This window comes from Myotis lucifugus, unplaced genomic scaffold (genome assembly GCF_000147115.1).
Source record: "Myotis lucifugus unplaced genomic scaffold, Myoluc2.0 scaffold_418, whole genome shotgun sequence".
Classification (NCBI taxonomy): domain Eukaryota; kingdom Metazoa; phylum Chordata; class Mammalia; order Chiroptera; family Vespertilionidae; genus Myotis; species Myotis lucifugus.
Genome location: NW_005871466.1, coordinates 1 through 7,825, shown reverse-complemented (window position 1 = coordinate 7,825; position 7,825 = coordinate 1).

Genomic DNA, 7,825 nt, shown 5'->3' with positions numbered 1-7,825 from the left:
ATGCCCTTTCACCTCAGTGTGTATAAATGTGTAAGACCCATCCTAAATGAAAACTCAATGGAGCGTCCAATGGTTTTCCCACAATAAGGCAGGAGACGAGGCAGGAAGACCAGCGTAGATGGCAGCTCAGCAGCCTGTCTGTCTCCTCATGGCATTGGCCACTGTGAGGGCTCCAGGATCATATACTCACAACGTGCCCAATTAAGTCTGAGTTTCCATAAATGATAAACATTATTTTGTATAACTATGTTCCAAATATTGCATGGGCCATATGTTTGCTAAAATATGATCCTTTTTTTTTTTTCAGAAACTCAATTTTAACTGGGTGTCCCATATTTTTTTAATCCTCACCCGAGGATATTTCTCCATTGATTTTTAGAGATAAAGGAAGGTAGAGGAAAAGACAGAGAGAAATATTGATGCATTGACTATTTGCCTCCTGCATGAGCCTTGACTAGAGCCTGAGCTGGGGAGGAGCCTGCAACCGAGGTACGGTGCCCTTGACTGGAATCAAACCCAGGACCCTTTGGTCTGCAGGCTGACACTCTATCTACTAAGCCAAACTGGCTACAGCGGTTTCCCATATTTTTATTTACTAAATCTGACAGCTCTAGCTACTTGAGAATGGACATTTTATGACTCAACAAGCATTTGTTTGCTTAATTCATTGTTTTTAAAGTATCACTTTCATTTGGTGCTTTCTACCCTGTAAGAAAATACAGAGACCAGTTTAATTTTCAGCAATCATGCAAAAGAATACTTTTATAAGCATATCATGGGTTAGACGTTTTGGAATTTTAAAAAATTATTCTAGTATAATTTATTAACAAATGACTTGTGCCCTTAAGTACATATTTTTGTTGTGCCCTTAAGTACATATTTCATACTCTTGCTCATCCATCTGTCTCTCTCTTTTATTTTTGCAATGTTCTCACATCCCTTTGGTTTAAATTATGTAAATAGAGAGCACACATCTTCTAACTCATTCATTCACCCAGTGCAATTCAGCAAAAAGCCTCTGCCAGGTGCTCTCCGAGGTGCTGAAACAGCAGCATCCACCTGGCAGATGAAACCCGCTCAGAACGGATGTACCATTCCAGTGCGGGGAGACAGGACAATCACAGATGAGGTGGTGAGTATCACCCAGAAAAGTAAAGTTGGGTAAAGTGCTGGGCGCTGTAAGAGTGCAAGTGGAGGTGATATTTTAGAGATGGCAACGGGGCAGCTTTCGTTGATAATGTGACCCTTGAGCACCTGTCAGGGGATGAGCAATGAGGACATCTGGGAACAGTGTGGTAGGTAGAGGGAACAGTGAGTGAGGGGAACCCCAGAGAGGAAAGTGATCGGTCAGTATGAGGAGTGGCCAGGAGGCCAGCGTGGCCGGAGCATAGGGAGTGACAAGGAGGATGGCAGAAAATGAAGTCACTTCAGGGTGAGGGGAGAATGCCGTGTAGACAGACTATGCGGAGCCTTAGAGAGCATCACTGTTGGGAGCCATTATAAATCACATATACATCTCCAGCTTACAACAATAGGTTTCTGGCTCCTCCAAGCCAACTCCCGGTTTGGCCTGGAGTTAAAAGATAACCTTGCGATTTAGCCTGGAGTTAAAAGATAACATACCCTCACCCTAAGCACAAAGCAAGCTACATCTCCGCTGATAAGCTGCGACATTCCAAAGCCTGTTACATCCTTAACGACTTCCTTTGCCCACCCCCCTCCTCTAGAAACAACATAAATACCACCCGCTGTAAAAATAAAACTGAGGCTTGATCAGAACTTTGTCTTGCCTCCATTTCTTCGCGTCTCCTATCCTCTCATTCCTTTGCAGGATTTGGTGCGGTGTACCCACGAAGCGTGCCCTGCAGGTCGGGGCACATCACAGGGCTCGGGTTTTGGCTCTGCGCCAGAGGGAAAGCTATGGCAAAAGATGGTTCTGCAGCTGTGAAGAGAGTATGTGTGAGGGACCAAGGATGGGAGCAGGGAGACCCGGCAGATGATGGTCCCACACGGAGCCATGGAGAGACGATGGCTGTGTAACCAGGGGAGGAAGTGGAGGCGAGGCGTGGTCTGACTCTGGATAACACTTGGAATGTCCACTCGGGACTTGCTGCATCTGGGTGAGAGGAAAGTGATCAAACATGACTCAGACTTTTTTCTCAGCAACTAAAAGGATTGAGGGACCATTTCCTGAGGTGAGGGAATAAGAATGGAGGAAAGGATGGGTTGTTTCATTTCAGGGGGTTTATAGAAAACACAGCAGAGGTGCCCACCAGACAGCCGAGTTGTGCTGGGGATGCCGGGGGCTCAGCTGAGGGCACAGTCCAGGAAGGCAAAGGAGAGATGCGGGTTGGAGAGCAGGCGCCACAGAGGGGTAAGAACCCCAGAAGGAAGTGCTGGCTGAGCAACACAGGGAAGACAGTGTTTCAAGAACGAGAGAGTGACCGCATGCTCTCAGGGGCGGGGCTGAGTGAGAGGAGCACCGATAGCCCCTGGGTTGGCAGGAGCAATGTCACGCGGACGATGAAATGATGAAAGGATGTGCAAATTTGGGAGAGAATGCAGGGGGCGGGAGTGGGGACCGTGGACTGATGTGCCTCAGAAGCTCCGGGGCCCAGGGGACCACGGAGTGCAAGGGGCTGAGGGAGGTGTGGGCCCACGGAGGCTCTTCCCTCCATGTGGGGATGTCAGTGTTTCACCTGCTGATGGAGATGAAATAACACCAGAGGAAAAGATGGTGCAGGCAAGTGAAACGACAATTCCTGCAGCAATACATGGAGCCCAGGGATGGTCGGCCGTGTCTGCAATGCCCGACTATTTAGTCGGGGGCACTGACCTCTTTTCCCTTAGATCATCAATAAAGCGATAACAACCAACACAACAGTAGTTGTCCTATGTGAATAAATCAAAACTATACCTATTGTTTTTGTCAGATCTGCAAAGAATATGTTTTTTGGTGTGCCGCTGAATTTTAGTGATGACCTGATGTCCGGAGGTGAGAAAGGCTGAAACTAGCCGACTTAGAATCTCATCTCCAATGACGGTCTGCTAACCAATGGGACCCGCATTATCTGGAGACGTGGAGTGCTTTGGTCTTAGAAAAATTACAAATTTAGATAATTGGTGTGCAACATTGTGTGTTAGCCAAAGGGACAAGTCAGAAAATTAGGAATGTGAGCAGCTACTTTTCCCTCAAAATAAAATCACTCTGGTGAGCTCAAGGGAAAACTACAAGCCAGAACAACTGAACTTAATGTTGTACTGATTGGCCTGGACGCCTGGACGGGTGGCTCAGTTGGTTGGACCGTTGTCTGTGTACCAAAAGGTTTCCCTCAGGTTCGATTCCTGGTCGGGAGGCAACCGATGGATGTTTCTCTCTCATGTTGATGTTCTCTCTCTCTCTTTCTCTCTCTCTCTCTCCCTTTACCTCTCTCTAAAAAATTAATTAAAACATATCCTTGGTTGAGTTTCAACCTATAAACCTGGAGGTCATGGTTTGATTCCCAGTCAGGGCGCATGCCTGGGTTGTGGGTTCTGTCCCCAGTGGGGGACATGGGGGCGTGTGTGGCCAATCGGTGGTTCTCTCTCATCATTGATGTTTCTGTCTCTCTCTACCTCTCCCTTCCTCTCTGAAATGTATATATATATATTAGAAAAGTGTGGACATCTGTAATAGTGCCAACAACAAATTTAGGAAGAAAGAATACCATCACTGAGAAAATGACACTCTTTAATCATCAAATTGCTAAGGCCTGAGTATCTAATCGCATGGAGACATCAAGTCAACCTTTCATATTTCTAATTGAGTGCATTTTGAGCACTGCTGTTGTGGGGACATGAGCCAGGCACCTCACAAGCCTACTCATTGAATGAATTATTAAATGAAAATGAACTAAAAAAAATCACGTTTTTAACAAACTAAGCCATTTTTAAAGAATCCAGACACAGCATTTCCTCCATTCGTCCTGTGTTAGGGGTCCATCTGAGTCTTCTCGGGAATCAGGCCACCCCTGGACTGTGAGTAGCAGGACCGTCCTACAATCATGCAGGGAATCCGGCTGTCAGCTGTGGGCAGACGTCACAAGGGCAGCAAGGCCAGTGGCTCTGGGACCTGGGAAGAACCCCGCTCCCTGCAGTCACAGCGTCTGTTGACAGGAGCTGCCCCTGATCCCCAGGCTGGTCACCAGGGAGAACTTATCCCGGCTCCGAGGATTTCCAAGGCCCTAGGTCCCATCACCCTTCAACGAAGACAATTAAAGCTCAACATTGCAGGTGTTTTTCTCAATGGCAAATACAACTTTAAAAACCAGCACACAATGGCTGTGTAAAGGGTTTTCTATGAGATGCTTGCTCTGAACACATTCAAATGCCAGTAGGTATTAAGCTGAGCCCTTGACTAGACATAAATAAGCCCAAGGACACTGCAAAATTCAGATAGTGTCTGAGTCTGACAGAATAAAATGTTACAAAGTTAAGCTCCTATATACCACATCTTTTTAAAAATAATAATCTATTACTTGTAGGTGGAAAGGTAGGGACTCAAAAACCTGCCATACCTCAGTATGGAAGCTTTCACATGAAGATCACAACAGACAACATGAAAGTCAAGTGCCTCTGGGACATATTAGCTAAGATCTGGAAACAGCCCACATACCCATCAGCAAATGAGTGGATAAAAAAGCCATGGTACATTTACACCATGGAATACTATGCAACAGTAAAAAAGGGATCTCTTACCCTTTGAGACAGCATGGTGGGACATGGAAAGTATCATGCTAAGTGAAATAAGTCAATCAGAGAAAGGCAAGTATCACATGATCACACTCATATGTGGAATCTAATAAACAAAATAGACTGATAAATAAAATAGGACCATAGACATGGAAGCATGAAACAGACTGACAGACATCAGAGGAAAGGTGGGAAGAGGTCGGGAAGAGATTAATCAAAGAACTTATATGCATATATGCATGACCCATGGACACAGACAACAGTGAGGTGAAGGCCTGGAGTGGAGTGGAGGGGGACAAAGAGGGAGAATGGGGGACATCTATAATACTCTCAACAATAAAGTAAATTAAAAAAATGAATTAATGTGAAATAAATAAAAAAGGATGCTTAAACAGAGACCACAAGTTACAATTTTGATTTTCAAGTATTAGTATGGATTGTCGGCCTTGGCTAGAACTTGCTTTTAGAAAATCTTTAGACACTTTGAATCACACCCTAAGCCTCCTGCCCACATGGCCACAGCTTGGGGAGCGGGGTTCTGGGTCGCCAGGAGCTCAGAGGGGCTCAGACAAGCCCTGACGCATGGATGGGCCCCTCTCTCAGCCACCCCTCAGCAGCCCCGAGGAGCTGCAGAGTTTCTGTGGGATAATCTCCTCTCCCCTCATCAGAATCAAGGACACGAAGGCCGACTGCAGAGGACGCGGCTGGTCTGCGGACATGACGTAGGTTAGGAAACAAGGTTCTGAAGGAGGTTGCCCCAGCGAGGTGGTCTGAGGAGTCGCAAGCTCCCACAAATAATTAGCCTAACTGAAGTGTGATTACATAGAGGACAGAGTCACAGATGCCAGCGGGGTTCTGGGAGCTGGGCTGCTGTGGGAGCTGGGGGTGCACTAGTTACCTGCGAATCTGTCGGGCTCAGAAAGCACCGTGCCCTCCCCCCCCCCAGCAGCAGTGAAGGGCCGTGACCACGGCGCCCGGTAAGGAAGGCTCGAGTCTGCATCGCCGTTCACGTGTGCGTTTAGTGGGAGCAGGTGACCTGTGTGCCCGCACGTGGGAGAGCGGCGGACACCCGGGACCAGGCGGCGAGTCCCAGTTCTGCTGCCCATTTGTGGACGGACTGTGCAGCTCATTGAGGAGCGCGCTCCGTGTCCCGTCGCGGGGATGGCAATGCGGGTCCGTGAGGTGAGATGAGTGACACGGGGATGGTAACCGCCACGGCACTGATTGTTGGCCTGAGAATCAAATCAGACAACTTTCATATAAATCATTTTAAACAGCGTCCGGCGCAGACTCCATGCTATAGAATTTTGGCAAATATTGTGACTGTGCTAAAATGGTAACATTAATTATTATAGTTACAGTAATTGCTGTACAAATAATGATCTATAATATATTAATTAACATTTAACATACTAATACATTTACCATCCTTGCTAAAATTCTACAGCACTTTTTCTGGACCAGAAACTAATCAAATTTATATATATATTTAAATACATATGAAAGGCAACCTACCTAAAGGGAGAAAATATTTTCAAATCATATATCTGATAAGAGGTTAATATTCAAAATATATAAAGAATTTATACAACTCAATAGCAAAGAAAATAATAACCAAAGAATCGAATTAAAAAATGGGCAGAGCACCTGAATTGACACTTCTCCTAAGAGAACATCCAGAGGCCAATAGACATATGAAAAGACACTCAATATCACTAATCAACAGAGAAATGCAAATTAAAACCACAAATGCAAATTATCACCTCACACCTGTCAGAATGGCTGTCATCAATAAATCAACAAGTGCTGGCGAGGATGTGGAGAAAAGAGAGCCCTCGTGCACTGCTGGTGGGAGTGCAGACTGGGGCAGCCGCTGTGGAAACCAGTAAGGAGGTTCCTCAAAAAATTAACAACGGAACTGCCTTCCGACCCAGCAATCCCTCCTCTGGATATTTATCCAAAGAGAACGAGAGCACTGGCTTGAACAGATATGCACCCCACGCTCCCTGCAGCGCTACCTGCAATGGCCAAGGCCAGGAGGCAGCCGAGTGCCATCAGCAGACAAGCGGGCAGAGAAGCTGCAGTGCTCATGGGCAGGGGAGTATTACTCAGCCACAAAAAGGAACTCGTGCCATTTGTGACAACACAGATGGACCTTGAGGGCGTTAACAATAAATAATAATAATTAATAAAGTATGTCAGAGAGAGAAAGACAAATACCATATGGTCTCACTTACGTGGAATATATATACTTAAAAAACAACCAAGCTCCCAGGCACAGAGAACACAGTGGTGGTCAGCAGAGGTGTGAGGTGGACGGTGGGCAAAACAGCTGAAGAGGCACAGACCTCTGATGTGAATACTTGGGTAAGTCCTGGGAGGCAATGCACAGCCTGGGACTGTCGTTAACAACTGTCCTGTCTATTTGAAGTTGCTAAGAGGGTAAATCTTAAACTTTCTCACCATAAGGAAAAACAAATGACAGTGATGTGAGTGACAGCTGTTAACTAGACTTACTGTGGCGATGACGTCATCACACACAGGTCGAGTTCCGGTGTTGTACTCCAGAAACTGATATACGGTGTGTGTCGATCATATCTCAATTAGAAACTGATAAATAATAGCTAGAAACCAGCCTCTGCTGTCGAGACAGGCCGGGCACTGTTTCCACGGTGTCAATTTTTGCTTTTTTACTTTTGCCTTTTCCCTCCAGGATCCAGTGTTTACCAGCAAAGATAGCACTATGGCAACAAGACTGTGGAGTTTTCTCGTCATACCTTCATGAAGATGCCTCTGATCTCTGTGCCTGACTTCCTAGGAGCCATTCGTTTCGGTCGGTGGAAATACCAGCATCTCAGTGGCCCTCCTCCCTTCTCCCTCCTCCCTCCTCCCTCCACCCTCCACCCTCATCCCTCCACCCTCACCCGCTACCCTCCAACACCACTTTTGAGCAGCACCGCGGTGAATTCCCCAGAGTGTCCAGGTAACACACGTGCTGTGAACATTAAGGAAGCAAATGGTCCCCTGCTGCTGCTGAGCTTTTATGTCACTCTATTGAGCAAAGTTAAAAAAAAGGAGACCGCACAGATGTCCC